Below are 16499 nucleotides of genomic sequence, written 5' to 3' on the forward strand. Positions count from 1 at the left end.
GGTAGTGTGATATTGGAAACAAACATGAATGATTAAGTGTGAGGACTGAAAGTAGATAGCAAATTGTGAAATAATCCTTAGCAGAAGGTTTCTCACACCACATTTGTTTCCTGTGTTTCTTTTGCTGTTTGTCTCACAAGCCTCTTAATCGATCCCTTTCCCAAGCATCTCTGGCTACCCTTTTGGGTATACCATTCACTGCACATACCACGTTTATTTCTATGCTACATGTTTCCAAGGGAACCTTTCCTGCAGCACAACTGGGGCAACTCTGAGCTCTTAAACTTCACTCCCTTTTTTAATCACTATTGAGCTGCATAACAGGCTCACTTCAGGCACACTTCTGGCAAACAAAATTCTTGATACATATTTACTGAAGAAAGGAAGGAATGCTGATAAAGTGCTTTTAATTTCATGAAAGTAAATAACCACCTTTATTTGAGTTTCAAGAAGGGACAACTCACATTTTAAAAGGAGCTCCTACCTAAATGTGTTTTAGCTTTTATAGGTCTGACAGCACTACCAGTTAAGATTAAGTATTTGATGGACAGGATACTTGGTCATGAGTATTGTCATATTTTCACTCACAATCAGCCTTTTCACAGTCAAAAGATGGTAAAATTCTACCACTCTTACGTTACAAATGAGAAATATGCCTGCTTATGTATTTCTGTGCTGACAAATAGAACTCTGATTATTAACAAAATGACCTTTTAGGAAACTATAATTTTGGACTTGTACAATACCTGATATCTAAAGAAGTTTTTGTTTGCTTTTTAAAATAATGTTATTTTTGTATTCGTGCAGGTGATAAAATTTTATGTATGTTTCTCGACCTATATTTCTGTTTTAAAGCTTGCATTCACTCTTGATAAATTAAACATTGACAGATGTAGATACTTAATGAGTTATTAGAATTTCTTATTTGTCTCTAAGGATTTATGCTTTTCCTGTAAAGAAAGGAGATCTTAATGTAGAAAATTGTCATTTTAATTGCATCTTAAAATACTGTTCTGTAAACAGTTATTGAATTAAATATTTATGAATCATTTATTTATTGACATATATATGTATATATATGATTCAAAGCCAGTTTTTAGTAAGTATACTTTTACTGCAGCAAAAAAAATTAATACCTCATCACATCCTTCCCATAGTGAATAAACAGATACCTGAAGAGATAATTAAATCAGAAATTAGGAGGAAAAATGGACCCTCAGAATTTTCCTGCAACATACTATGACTTAATGTTTATCTTCTTCTTAAGTAGCACGAGCTTTTAATTAGTAAGGTGGTACCCTGCATGGCCGTATACACTTATACTCTTGAGTATTGACCAACAAATAATCTCCAGCAGTCAGAGAAAAGTCCCCATTCTTCCCCTTGGTGCAAGTGACTTCTTAGAGATTCTAACTAAAACTATTTTGTCAAATGGCTTTTAACATTTAGCTTTCAAGCTTGAGGCATGTTATGTTTTCTATTTCATTCATTCATTCATTCATTCATTCTTATTTTTATTTTTTTTAGGCGTGAAAACCCTTGGTTGACCTCACAGATTGCAAGGACCTTGTCAGTTTACAATCCCCTTTTTTTTTTTTAATATATATATTTTGCCATGCCTGGTCTTCCTAGGTGGTCTCCCATCCTAGTACTAACCAGGCCCGACCATGCTTAGCTTCCAAGGTCAGATGGGATCAGGCTTGTTCAGGGTAGCATGGCCATAGCATTTTATGTTTTCTATCAGGCAAGCTGTGTCCCTGTTCTGAATCAAAGGCAGGGCAGTACCATTTTGATTTCTGTCTCTGTCTAATTTTTTTTTTTATCCCCCTAGAGAGGCCAAACATGGTACCTTCTGAGTAGTCCCTTGTTCTGAAGTTCTTTTCTCTGGCAGTTAAGATGGCATGGTGATTTCAGTGTGTTTGCAATGCCCTTCAAATTTTGATTGCCAGGGATTTCTTTGATTTGGGCTATCGGCAGTTTCATTGGAGTGTGTCTAGAGTAGATTTCATTTTAATTATCCTACTTGGTATGTTTTGCGCTTCTTGTATATGTGGAGTCATGTATGTTATCAATTCTGGCAAATTCTCGGCCAGTCTCAAAATATTGCCTCTTCTCCATTTTTTGACAACTCTATTGAGCTATAATTCACATACCATATCTAAGAAGACTGCCTAAACCGAGAATATGATCTTCATTCTTTCTTCTCTACCTTGGCTGCACATTAGAATCAACTGAGCAGCTTAAAACATTTCTGAAGCCCAGGCCATGCTCCATACCAATTAAAACAGAATGTCCTGAGGTAGGATCTAAGCATCGATAGTTTTATAGTTCCACAGGTGAGTCCACTGTGCAACCAAGGCAGAGAACTACTGCTCTATATCCCTCTGGGATCCAAAGGAACATATGTTACACCTTTATCACTTTATATTGCTTATCTTTTACATTTCCATTTAATTATTTATCTGTGTTGTACTCTTGGTAACTTCTTCAGCCCTCTCTTCCAGTTCACAAGTTCTCTTGAGCAGTTTTTCACCCACTGTTTAACTCCTCCATTGAGTTTTCTGTAAGTTTCAGGTGAGCCTTTCTCATGCTTGCTAAGTTTTGTGATTCTATCTTTTTTGGGAGCATTTAATGTGTTTTTTCTGCATTCCATATCTGGTAATTTTAATATTGGAACTCCTTGGTGGTCTAATTTTCTTGTTCGTTCTTTCTGTATACTGTCGCTCATGGTGGCTTGTTTCCTTGGGTGTTTGACCTTTAACCATGCATACATATTTAGTTGATTTTAATATGTGGTGCCTAAATTGAAGATGCTTCCCTGCAGATTCGTGTTTGCCGCTTCTGGGATGCAGAGATACTGGCAGCCTGGAACCACTTTAGCCTTTTGCCTGGGTCTCCAGCTTGATGCAAGAGAAATCGACATTCACCCTCAGGGCAGCCTTACTTTGCTTATCACCTATACTTCAACTCAAGTATTGTGTTTTGCGTTTTTAGGGGGGAACTTAGGGCTTCCTCTTACTGTATTGGAGCCTAACTATGTATTGCTAAATAAGTTTTATAAAAGATATGCAATATTTAATCAATTATAATATTCTGCCAATTATAAGATTCATTTTTTTAGATACTGAGAGAGAGGATAAAAGACAGTCAATTAAGCTGACACAATACTTCTTATCACTTAGGATTTTGTACTTATTGAAACAGCTCTTTTAGAGTTATTTAAATGTTGATTTTTATCATATATCACTCTTGTGTACACTTTAAAGAAAAATGTAAGCAAAATAAATTCATTAAGATAGACATAAAACTTTCTCACATTCACACTCCCAAGTCTGAATCACTTTCTCTTCAGAATCACCGATGCCCATGATTTTCCACAAAATACCATCATCTGTACCATCAAAAGCACTGGTGATGTAGCATTTCTTAAAAGTCTACTACTTTGTCTCTGGCATTTTTTCCAAGTGGTTGACACCCATTTGGAAGTTTTAATGCACATGCACAGACCATGAGAGGTAAGTCCTACCGCCTCCAGGTAGATAGTGATTTTGAGATACATTCCAATTTCAGAGATGTTAAAATATAAAATAAAAGTGTATCTTAGAATTGACAAAATTGCATAGTCATTTCGTTATAGGAAAAGGCCTTTCCAAGTATGTAGAGTAATGCTACTCAAAGTGTGGCTTTCAGGCCAGTGCCATACTACAAATTTGTTACTGGTATAAAAAGGATATAAGTGCAGAAATTGAGAATGAGCATCTAGGAACTTTTTTTTTTTAGTAATTACACCAACTAATTTTTTTTTGTCAGTCAAATCTAATAATAAAACATTGGGACTTGTATTTTGTATGTCTTTTTAATTTTATTTTCCTGGCAATGTATCAGTATGTTATTTTACAAAATTAATCAATCCACGTTGGGTTAGAAATAAAAAAAAAAAATGTCCTTCGCCGATAATAGTTTGAGTAGCATTGATCTTAATGGTTCTCAAAGTTTAGCTCCCAGCAGAGTCATCTGGAGGGCTTGATAAAACACAGGTTGAGTGTGATCATTTGCATTTCTAATATGTTCCCAGGTAATGCTGATGCTGCTATTTTAGGGACCATACTTCCAGAACCACTGCCCTAGACCACCATACTGCTGGAAGCAGAAATCTTATTGCAAAGGATGTCCAGCTTGGTTTGTAGGACAAGAAATCCTGATACTCTCTTGGAAAGTTCCTACTTCCAGTGGTCACTCTTTTAATGAATTTAGAATAACTTCCCCAAACTTCAGTTTGTTTAATCTCCTCGGTGCACTGTTCAGAACACCACTGACTTTCAATGCTGGCACAATTACTGTAGGCTGCAGGGAATATGTGGTTGTATTTGATTAGATAATCACGCTTCTAGAATAGCAAAATGTGCATTTTACTTAAGTGAATTAGTGCCATGATTGAGTGTAAATAAGCTTCTGATTCTTTTGATAATGCCATGGATAATCTGTTGACAATTCTAGGATCTGACCAAGTAGCACAGTTGCCCAAGATAACCCTTCCCAATGGTATAAACCAGACTGCATACCAGACTTCTGAAATATTTGTGTAGCCTTGATCAGGTGATAGAAGGAAGCATCTTTAAGAAAAATCTGTATTGCATATTCACTGCATAGCTCCCAGCAATAGCTGTTATCACAGTCATCTTGAAGAATATATATTAACCTCAGGGACCTTGATAAATGGCCTTTTAGGTGGAAAATTAATGTCTTTAGATGAATAAGATATATTAATTATTGATGCCATGAGCAGAGTAAATTTCCTTCTTGTTGCCATGGCAAGTCCTGTAAATCCTTGCAGTGTCCACAGACAGCATTTATGGCCCTCTGAACACTGGACAAGCCTGCCATTTGCTGGGGTGGGAATAATTAACATCTCTTGATTTCAGGTGTTATAACATGCAAGGAGCATTCTTAGAGTTCTAAGCCGGTGCTTGTCAAACTTTAATGCATCTGAATCACCTGGAGAACCTATTAAAGTTCTGGGATGGAATCTGAGATTCTGCATTTCTTAGAAGCTCCTAGATTATGCCAGTGTTCCTGGTGTGAGGATCACACATTGAGTGGCAAGATGCTAAACATCTTGGAACCACTTGCTTTCATGGGAGTATCCCTTCTTGCATACTAGCAACTGGGTACTGCTATAGTCCTTTACCCAAAAGCTTAGCCTGGTCCCCCAAAATAGTCATTACCTGCATCCTTTTGTTCGCTTAGTAAAAATATTCTGCTTACTTTGTGGATAGTATTTGTGTTGGAAATCACTCCTTTTATGTCTGTGTCCTTTAAGATCTTTTTACCTTGGTCATTAAAGATGCCAAATTTCTTTCCATCAGAAGATGCTGCTGGGAAGCATTGTCATGATCCTCACATTGAAAGTAATTCCATGGCATATCAGAGGAGAGACATATTGTGCAAGCTCTGTGATATCGCACTTAATGATGTCCTAAGAAGGTCACAGCTTTCATTTGTAAACTTCAGTTTGTGACCAGTGATCAGTGGTGCACGAGGATGAATACTGCTTTAATAATTTCATTTCTTGCTTTAGTCTTGGGTGAAACAGGAGTAATGAGAGATATTAGAGTCTGTGTGAGGCCGTCGTTCACTGTGTGGCCCTCAGATGCTTCTATTCCCAAGGAGCAGGCAAATTGCAGTAGCCTAACAAGGATTATTTAAAACAACAAAATCTACTCCGATTTGAGGGTGAAGGCTGGATTGTTTCCAGGCCAAATGTACCAGTTAGCAATGCTTTTAGCTGTAAGTTATAGAAACCTGACTTATAGTGGCTTAAACAGATAGGATTATTATTCTAACATATATAAAGATGTTTAGAATTAGGTGGCTGCTGGCATTTATTCAATGAGTTGATGTCAGCGCCAGTGTCTTTACACTTCTTTGCCTTCCCTGCCTCATGGTTGCAGAATGTGTGTGGAACCTTCAGATACCATGTCTGTGTTTAAGCCTGGAGGAAGACGGAATGGTGTACCAACTATATCTGAACTTATCAGGGAAGCAAAAGCTGTCCAAGAAATCTCCAAATTTCTCCTTGTATCTATTGACCAGAACTGTCACCTGGCCTCACCATGGAGACTGGGAAAGTTTACATTTATCTAGGCCACCTTGATAACTATTTGGGTTCTGTTAGGAAGAAAGAAGGGAGAAATCAATAATTGGTTAGGTAACGAACTGGGTGCCACACTTACAGTAACTAGAAGTAACATTTCCCTGCCTTCTGTGATTAAACTTTCTTTTCTTAGCAGAATCTAACACTCATTACTAGGAAACACAGTGAGTGTATGGCAAGGGAAGGTTTGGTAGAGAGAAGAAGCAAAAATCAAACAGCCTTTTAGAATCCAAACGCCATTCTCTCCAAGTGAGATACATGTACATACATTGGATTTTGGAGGTGCAAATTACACCTAAAATCAAAAGGAAAGATAAATGGACATTACATGTGCATGAGTAGTTTGGAAATTCAGCAACAAAATTTCTAAAGTCATATGTATGACGGTAACCCTTATCCTGCAGTTTTATTAGAAAGTTCAAGTATTAAACAGCTTGTGTTTTTAGCTTAATGAATCCTTAATGATTTTGAAAGAAAACCCTGTACTATTAATTATAATTAGAATGCTTCTTAGGACACTTCAAGATTCAGTTCTTAATAAGGTCTTTTGATAAAGAATGAAGCAGCAAGGAATGTGAAAAATCTTGGAAGTATATTCCTTTTTAAAATGTTCTTTAGACATGGATTCTTAAATATCTTTCCAATGACGTTACTACATATTTGCTATTCACTTTTAAATAACCTTTTGCAGTAGAGTTAATTAGACCTGTATTAGATTAGGATTTCATACACTGTTGATCTGAGTAACTGATTTTTTTTTTCCTCATTCATTTAACCTTAAGATAATTTTGTTGCTAGGAGTTAACTGTCTTTCAAAGATGAAGAAAAATACAGTTTTAGTGGAAGAGAGTGATGTATTTCTTTTTTTTTTTTCTTTTTCGATGAAAACCAGTGTGGATGGTCAAGATCAAGTTTTTGAGCTTGGCTTTGTAAGATTTTGAAGGCGATTGCCTTGTTTAATCCTCTTTGTGCTTTCTGGCTCTGAATTAGTTCATACATTTTTATCTGTAGCCTAGTCACTGGATGAGAGGCAATGACCATTTCTGTGTTGTGCAGATTTAAGAATTTGGAGGAAAAAAGTGAGATAAAAGACAAATTTTAATTTTGTTTCATTCATCTAAAGGAAATAGAAGTGTTTCACAGATTCCCATAGAAAGTCTGACAGAAGGTGGTGATTGTGAAAAGATAAGGGTGGGCTGCTTTTGATTTATCTTGAAACAGGAGATTAGTTCTTACAGAAAATTCTCTTCCTTCCAAAAGAGAGTATAAAATAGCTTGTGTCAGATCTGAAGGTGAGTAGAGTCCTGGTGGGATTGTGTGGCAGAGATATGACAAAGGAGAATTTCAGGATTTTTCATGCATACTTCCCAAGTGAATGAACTGAACTCATGGACCACAGGAGATGCGAACATTGAAGTGGATTGCTGTACTCTAACTTCACATTGGTTCCTCTGCCCTTATTGACACACTTGTAAGCACTATGCCCTCTTTTGTGTTGATACCGAACCATAGCACTTAGCACTTGGGTCCCAAGCTCTGTCAGGGTTGAGGACTCTTTGAGTGTAGACCCAAGCCCTCAAACTCCAGAGGGCAAAGAATGTGTCCTGTCTTGTTCACCACCATACTTGATACCAGATAAATTGGTGAACAAATGAAGAACCCCACTGTGATTTTTACATTTGATTTTATGTCTCATTTTATGATTCACATTTTCATTGGAAAGTTGTGCCTGCTTTCTCTGTACTTATTCAACTTGTGTTGAGAGAATTCTTGGTATGACTTTGAAAGATACTTGAACTATCTTGACCTTTTCTTTTCAGAGCACAGTTATTAGAAGAGATATCTTGTGTAGCAGTAAAGCAACAACAACAAAAGTCAGGAAAAAGGTATTGAGGTTAGACACATTCAGGTTTTAAATTAACTTTACGTGTTGCTGCCTAAGAAACATACAATAACATGAGAAGCTCTATTATTCTTAGGAGGTGATAATATTCTATCAGCTCTACAAAATGAGGCTGTAATATTGAAATGATTCCAACCTTTCTGCTGGGCAGCCTGCCTACATTTCACCCTGGCACTGAGTTCTTTCTCAGCTGTTCTGGTGTCTGTGCCCTTCCTGCTGTTCCCCATTTTGCCAAATGTCCAGTCTCCATGAGCCACTTGAGAATCTGCCTTTTGTTGTACTTGAGCAGTGAATGTTTTGAACATTTCAGTTTTTTCTTTTCTGATGAGCCAGAGAGAAAGAGAGAGAGGGTATGGAGAGAGAGAGGAGAGCCAGAGCAAGAGAGAAGGAAGAAGAGAGAAAGAGAGGAGAGGAGAAAAGAGAGGAGAGAGAAAGAGAGGGAGAAAGAATGTGCATGCAAGAGAGTGAAAAGCAATGTGACAACTGTTGGACTCCCAAGCTAAAATGTAAGGGCTGTTCTGAAGTTAGGTATACCATCTTTGAAGTGAGGCTTCACTCCAAATCCTTCTGGTTTTGAAGTGGTAGTCAGATCTTTCATTGTCCGAAGAAATCTTATGAGAGATTCTGCATTGCTTTTAACTTTGGTGCTTCTGTTGGGAGAACTTTTTCGGAGACACTCAACCTAGGGCACATGTGTCAGTTATCTATTGCTGCAAAACACACTACCTCTAAACTTAGTGACTTATATTTAATTCATTATTATTGTTCACAAGTCTACAGGCCATCTGGTGGTTATGCTGATCTGGGCCAGGCTCAGCAGATCCTGGCTGGGCTTGCTCATGTGTCTGCAGTTAACTGAAAGACCAGCTGAAACTGGCTGGTCTGGGATGTCTTCACCTATGTGTCTCTCAGCTAGCCAACCATTGGCTGGGATGACGGGAATGACTGAATTCCAAGAGCAGGAATGCAAGCATGCAAGGCCCCTTTAGGCTTAGGTGCAGAAGTAGTGCATCATCACTTGCACTGAATTCTGTTGACTAAGCAAGTCATATGGCCAGTCCAATTTCAATGGGTAGATAGCTAGACTTTACCTCTGGATGAAAGGTAAGATTGCAAGGGCATAAATACAGATTGTGAAAATCTTTGTCAGATTTTGCAGGTTGTCACAATGTGTCCAATGTCAGAGGCAGCATGAGGTAGTGTATTTGGCATGGATGTGTGTTCTCAGGGTTCTAGACTTCTGGGAAGTATGGGGAGATGTCTGTACTGGAGAAGGGGTGGGACAGGTTCTGATCCTCTTTGCTTTCAACATTTCTTGTTAGAGTTACCATAAATAATCCCAAGCAGCTTTCTTTACTCGATGAGTTTCATAGATTATTTATCCCTTTGCTCCTTTACAAGGCCAGTGCTAGGTATTAAATGTATGTAATTGCAGAGTGAGGCATGAATGGATGTGGTGGTGTTCAGTAGTGTGCTTTTGATATTTGCTGTTCATGTGAAAAGCAAAAAATGGGGATAGTGATTATTCAAACCAGTTAAACTATTATGTTGTTGCATTTGACATATTCCTGCCTTAAGACTGAAATACAGTAAATTCTCAGTGTCGTCAATGGGTTCTAAGACTGCAAAATGACATGTAATGAAACCCATCTTACCATAGGCCAGTTGATGTAAACAAGAGTTAAGTTCCTATGGCATATCATCAACATTATAACAAAATGACATTATTTGAGGACCTGCTGTAGAATGATTTAAAACCTGAGATTTTCCCCCTCAGATCAATACACATATACAGCACACTTGCCAACTATGAAAGTCCAGGGTACATGTATTTTTGAATACTCACTTTCACCCTTGAGTTCATCTTAGTTATCCTACTCTTATTTTTATTTCTCATTAACCTTGTGGTGGCCTACAAGGCCCTATATGATGGGCATCTTCTTTTCTTGGCCTCAGCTCTCTGACCTCATCTCCTACCTATCTTCTCCTTGGCTGTCACTGCTCCAGACATACAGGCCTCCTTACTGTTCCTCAAAACACACAAGTACACTTCCACGTTAGGGCCTTTGCATGAGCTGTTCCCTCTGCCTAGAAAACCCCTCATACATCACCTTGGCTAATGTCTTCACCTCCTTCAGGTCTATGACCAGGTGGCACCTTTTCAATGAGACCTACACTGACTCTCTTAATACAATACACTGCTCTCCTTCACCACAGCATCTCAATCCTCCTCTTCTGTTCGACATTTTTTTTCCTTAACACCAATAACTTCTAGTTTGCTAGATAATTTATTAATTTATAATATTAATTGCATATTGTCTGAACCTCCCTTCCTGTGTGTTGAGGGTCCCCAAGACTACCCCAGGATCAGTGAGAGATTCAATTGGAGAACTCAAAAGACTCAGCATATAGTCCTAACCATAGCTATGATTTATTACAGTGGAAGGACACAAAGCAAAATCAGCAAAGGGAAAAGGTTCCTGTAGTGAAGTTCGGAGGCAAACAGGCACAAGCTTCCAAGGGTCCTCTCCCAGGGAAGTTAAAAAAAAAAAAAAGAGGCACACACAATTTCCACAGCAACAAGTTGCGACAACATGTGTGAGGTGCTGTCTACCAGAGAAGCCCTTTAGAGACTCAGTGTCCAAGGTTTTTATTGGAGGCTGGTCTCACGGGCACCCTCTGCCCAGCATGTACCTATATTCAAGCCTCTCAGAAGGAAAGCAGGTGTTCAGAATATATTGTTTGCACAGAGAGTTTAGGCCCAGTGAGCTACCTGTCCTGGGAATGGTTTTTCGGAAATCCAAGTTCCCAAATGCCAGCCAAGGACCAACCCTGCAAGCAGGGCTTTCAAAGGATGGCAGTCTCAGGACTACTACGATAATTTTCTCCACACCATTAGAGAGCATAAGTTTCTTGAGGACAGGGATTTTTGTTTTGTTTCATGATGCATCTCCTAGAACAGTGTCTGACACAAAGTGAGTGCTCAGTAAATATTTATTGAATGAAGAAGTGGAACCCAGGCCCATGAATGGACTTTCTCTATGACAGAAATACCATGCACAGGAGGAACAACCTCCTGATTTATCCCTACAAGGCTTTACCCAAACCAGCAGGTCCACAGACTCCCACCCATACCAGGGGCCTGAAACAAGCTAAGCTTCCACATCTTAATCTGATTCTCTGATTGTTTTACACATAAGTTGTCTCTTCAACAAAGTGTTAAAGTCTTATGATGGAACCAAGCAACATAGGAGCTGCAAAGCACCTTCCCCATCACGAGTCCATTTACCAGGAGCAACATATCCAGAGTAATCTAGTTAATTTTTTAGTAAGGACCCAGGGCTCTCGATCCTGTTTTTCCTCTTTACTGCATTTATTTTTTGCCATTCCAGAGTGCCTAGCACAGTATACAATAAATGTTATATTGTCTTAAACATTATTAACTGGTTTGGATTGAAAACTGGCCTGAGTGGACTATTTGACTTTACCCGTGTTTGTGACATTAATGCAAGCAATGTCTTCATTTCTTTTAAAATTTATTTTAAGGGCAAAAAGTGCCATGTTAAAGGACTTTTCCCCCCACACCATATACATTTCCTTCTTTCTCTTTGTTTCCAGATTCTGAAACATTTTTCATTGTGACTGTATGAGCCCTTTAGTTTACCTATTATCAGTGACTCTTGAGGTAAAAACCTTCATTTTTCATTCCCTGCTCCCTCAGTAATAGAAAAATTAAGCTAATTTCAAAACCACTTGTGTCAGGATTTCATCCCATCTGGAAAGTGTCTATTTCATCAGAGGCTTGCTTGTCACACTCTGAAGTTTGACAAATGGATGGAATGAATCATTTGTTGAAATTCAACAAAGAACACCCAGCCCTTGTTCTGTGTCTCTGGTTAAGATTGGTCTCAGCTCAAAAATACTCAATTGAATTTATCAGCTGTAAAAAAAAAGAAAGGTCTTCAAAATGAATATCATAGTACCATCTTAGAATATAAATCTTATGTAACATCTGTCATCAAAATTAAGTTTTACTATTATTGCAAGATTGTCAAAATATCTTCCTACCAATAGAATATGCTAGATTGGCATCTTATAAACATCCTAACTAATGCTGGGTCACTTTTGTACAGGGAGAATATTCTTCCGTATGGAAAGGGAATGAATCTATTCTTAGGGCAAATAAAAAATAATTGCACATCAAGATTCCTGGACTGATCAGATGAATTAATATTTCTAGCAGAGAAATGATAAATTCTGAGGGAGATAAACTGTCAGGGAGCATTCACCAGCAACCTTAGCAAATGACTCGGTCTTGACAGAAATGTTTTAAATACAGCTTCTAGCTGTTTAAAGTATTTAGTCATTTTGACAAAATTGGGTTAGCCTTTCCTGAAACTTTAAAAAATCTGACATGGAAAAAAAATGGAATCATATGCCAAGATATTACAGTACACAGCTAGTGCTCTTGAGGGCATTGACTTTGTTACTTTCTAGAATTTGCAAAGACCTAAAAGAATTTTCGTCCCAAGTCTTTTATTTTATAGATGAGAAAACTGACATTCATAGAGGTGCAGTGACTTAACAAAGGCCACACAGTAAACTAATAGAGCACAGAACTCAGGTCCTTTGACTTTCAGGTCACTGTACCATTTCTTGATCCACTTTGATGCTCTAAGGCAGTGGTCCCCACCTTTGTGGCACCAAAGACCAGTGCTCCTATGAGAATCTAATGCCTGATGATCTGAGGTGGAGCTGAGGTGGTAATGCTAGTGCTGGGGAGCAGCTGCAAATACAGATGAAGCTTCTCTCGCTTGCCCTCCACTCACCTCCTGCTGTGCGGCCTGGTTCCTAACAGGCCAGAACCAGTCCACAGCCCAGGGATTGGGGACTCCTGTTCTAAGGCAGTGGTTCTTGCAATCCAGCAGGCATCAGGATCACCTGGAGGGCTTGTTAGTACACAGATCGCTGGGCTCTACTCTAGAGGTTTTGTTTCCGTACGTCTGGGATAGGGACAGGGAATTAGCATTTCTGTCAAGTTTCAAGATGATGCTGATGGTCCTGGTCTGCTCACTATACTGGGCTAAAGGGCAGAAGGGATAGTCAGGAAACTAAGAATAAATAAGGAATTTTCTTCTGGGGGAAGAAAGAATGATTGATTTGATTTTAGCTAGTCCTGAATATCTTTGTACTTGGAGAATAGAAAGTCTGTTAGTGATTTTCCTTTTCCTGTTCTACTTGTAATTATTGTCAAATAGGTTTCTAGTATTAGCACAAATACCTGGTAAATTTCTTATCTGACTCAATTATAACCCATTGGGGGCCTGAATAATGGGTAAAAGGAACCATAGCAAACCAATGCTAAGGAAAAGAAAATCCCTAAGAGGTCTTTCAAAATATGAAATAATAGTTAATTGTAAATACCTTTTCAGAATCCAAATCCTCACCAAGAAATCATCAAATTGCCTTTACTCATCTTGACTATTCACATTAACATAGAAAAAAGGAAAGCCAGAAGTGAAGACTGAAAACAAGAGAAAAATAGGTAATTGGGTTGACAAAGAGAATTGAACTTAAAGCAAGACTTTGATCCTTCCAAGTCTTGTTTGTCTGGGCCAGTTAACAATATTCTTTGCCAGAAATGTTCGTCAAGTTTTCTTTGGTGCTACAGAATGGGAAGACTTCCTGATATTAAGATTAAATCTAAAAACCAAATTCTTACATAGATGTTAAGTACATCTTTACATTAATATAAAATTTATCTTATTTTCTGTTTTTATCTTTTTGTTGGTATTCATTAGCTAGCTAGATTAAAATGGACGCTTTGTAATATATTGAGGCCAAATCAATATATTGATTTGGTGGTAGCAACTTTCTTTTTCACCTCCTTCCAGAAACTGCCTACCTGCTAAAGAAAAACCCCATGTTTACCTGCCCAGAATCCCTCTTTATTGTCTCTTTCATTTTCTTATAATGGGTAAAAATTATTCCTTGCTGACCTAGAAGCTAAATCAAGATTTTGAGAGGAGAGAGGAAAAAAGAACCCAAATGGATTCTGAGGCTTGAGAAATCATTTGTATGTAAAAGGTCTGAAGCAGCTCTGAGGGACAAAGGAATTGGAAAAGGGGAAGAGTTTGAGGAGGTGTTATTGTGGGTTATGAATGGAGTTCACTTGTAATTTGAAAGACGAGTAAAGAAAGCTGCTTTTTGATGATCTGTAGCTACCGAAAGAGGTATTACTCCAAGATTGGACCATGTGGGTCCTTCGATTTATTAAGTTTACTCAAAGTACCTATGACTCAATCTCTGCTCTAATAAAATTTGTTTGCATGAGGGAATCAAGGAAATCCATGGAAAATCAGGTTTCCAAGGAAACCAGCCTGGGTAGGATAAGAAGAACACTACGCCTATCCATTAGTTAACAAATGTTTACAGTAGCATGACAACTCTTGCTGTCGGTGAGATTGGAAGCATTTCTTATTGCTCCAGCAGAAGTAGTGAAAGAGGTAGGAACATGGAGGTACAAGAGAGAACTTGAGACTATAGGCTTCAGAAAGGGGAAAATAAATTATGTTTTCAAAAGACGGTTCTGGTAAAAACTCTGAGTCAGCTTTTCATTCTTGGGAAACTGAGTGTATCAGTTACCTATTGCTGCATAACAAACTGCCCCAAAACTTAGTAGTTAAAAATAACAACAATCATTTATTTCGTTGAAAAATCTGCAATTTGGGTAGGATTCAAAAGGGATGGCTTGTTTCTTCTCCTTTGATTGTCAGCCAGGAGGGCTCAACATGGGGCCAGAGGAACCATTTTGGAAATGGCTCACTCATGTGGGTGGCTAGTTGGTGCTAGTTGTTTACTGGCAGCTCATCAGGGGTTAAGAGCTTTAGTTCCTCTCCCCATTGGCCTTTCCACGGACTGCTTGGGCTTTCTTACAGCATGGTGGCTGGATTAAGTGAGGATCTAAGAGACTATGGCAAAAGTGCATGGCATTTCATGACGTAGCCTTGGATGTCATATAGTGTCACTGCTGAAGTACTCTGTTGGTCAAAGCAATCACAGTGACCTCAAGGGGAATGGAAAGGTTCTGGAAAAGCATGTAGATGGGCTATCGTGGACATTTTTCGGTAATATCTGCTGCACAGGGGAATCTAAGGCATGTTCTAGGCTTTAAATTAGTGTTTACAAAAGTCAAACAGACGTCTCAGTGTTTCTCACCTTGCTCCGTTTCTTCCTTTTTATCCCTGTAGAAAGAATGCTTGGTCCTTACTAAAAGTCCAATCCCCAAAGCAGTCCTAATTTCTGCCTGTTTTTGTTTAAGAGGCCAATCTGGGCCATTTTAAACATTTCAGGTCACAGAGCTGGGAATAAGAGTCAAAGTATTAAACAAGAGAAATAGAAGTTGCAAATGTTGATCAGTGGCCTTTCCAACTAGCAGTGGCCTTCCCTGACACACTAAGAGATTCATCAGTTTTGGAACTTCACCTCCAGTGGGCACTGTATTTATTGTATATATTCCTTGTCTCAGTTTGAGTTCCCCTAAAGTACACTCTGAAACAAGGATTTAGGAGCAAGTAAATTACTGGGGAAATGATCCCAGGAAGCACAGTGAGAGAGTTGAAGGTAAGGTAGGGAAGGCAAGAAAGCAAACGAAGTGTGTGATAATGAGCAAGTTGCCTCTGTGGGCCTCTGGGCATCTGGAGGCACAACCCCATGGGGACTTTTGTTAGATGGTATAGAATATACCCTACAGTTGTACCCTAGGAAGAGTGAGGAAAGTGGAGCATTTATCTACCAGTGCCTGCCCCTCGTTAGTTGGGGTCATTGATTCTGGCACTTTCAGCCTGTCTCATGCCCAGACCAAACAGGCTCATGAAGCCAGGAAAAGGTTTCAGGCAGCGAGTACCAGTCTTTACATTATCTCCCAGATGCTGCAGCCGGTCTAGTCCAAGACAGAAAAGGAGAATGCTGAATGCTGATTAGCTTCCTCTCCTCACATAGCACCTTCCACTTGTCCATCTCCTCTGCTCCTTAGCTGTGGTGGTTTCTTTTTTGTTTTCTATCCCAAACTATGGTTTGAGGTGCCTATGTTTACCTATGTTACCATGATTTGTATTGTATTCCATCTTTCCCATGGATATAGGCCTGGCGATCCTGATGATCAGCTTGGGGATTGGAACTGCGGTTGCTCAGTCTGCTCAGGGGGTGAGGTACAGTGGGTTCTTCAAGTTTTTAGAGATGTTATATTAATAAAAGATTGAAAAACCAGTTCTTTCACTATGCAAAATAAATAAATAAAAAGGATAGGACCTACAGTCCTCTTCTGATGTGGAAAATGTAAGGGTTACCTGAATGTCCAAGGTCAGAGTAACAGTACTTTTAGATAGAGGATACAAGAATAGAAGGAAAAGATTGATACAGACTGGTATTTTTAAAGTGAAG

General features: G+C 38.7%; 1 protein-coding gene and 1 pseudogene across 1 annotated transcript in view; one reads left to right on the forward strand and one right to left on the reverse strand.

The window, feature by feature from the left end:
- The window catches only part of LANCL3 (LanC like family member 3), an 85238-nt gene that overhangs the window by 17758 nt on the left and 50981 nt on the right, over positions 1-16499 (forward strand). The gene's annotated exons all lie outside the window — the stretch shown is intronic.
- On the reverse strand, positions 1608-1723 carry LOC120581263 (uncharacterized; annotated as a pseudogene).

This window comes from Pteropus medius, unplaced genomic scaffold (genome assembly GCF_902729225.1).
Source record: "Pteropus medius unplaced genomic scaffold, Ma_sr-lr_union100, whole genome shotgun sequence".
Lineage (NCBI taxonomy): Eukaryota > Metazoa > Chordata > Mammalia > Chiroptera > Pteropodidae > Pteropus > Pteropus medius.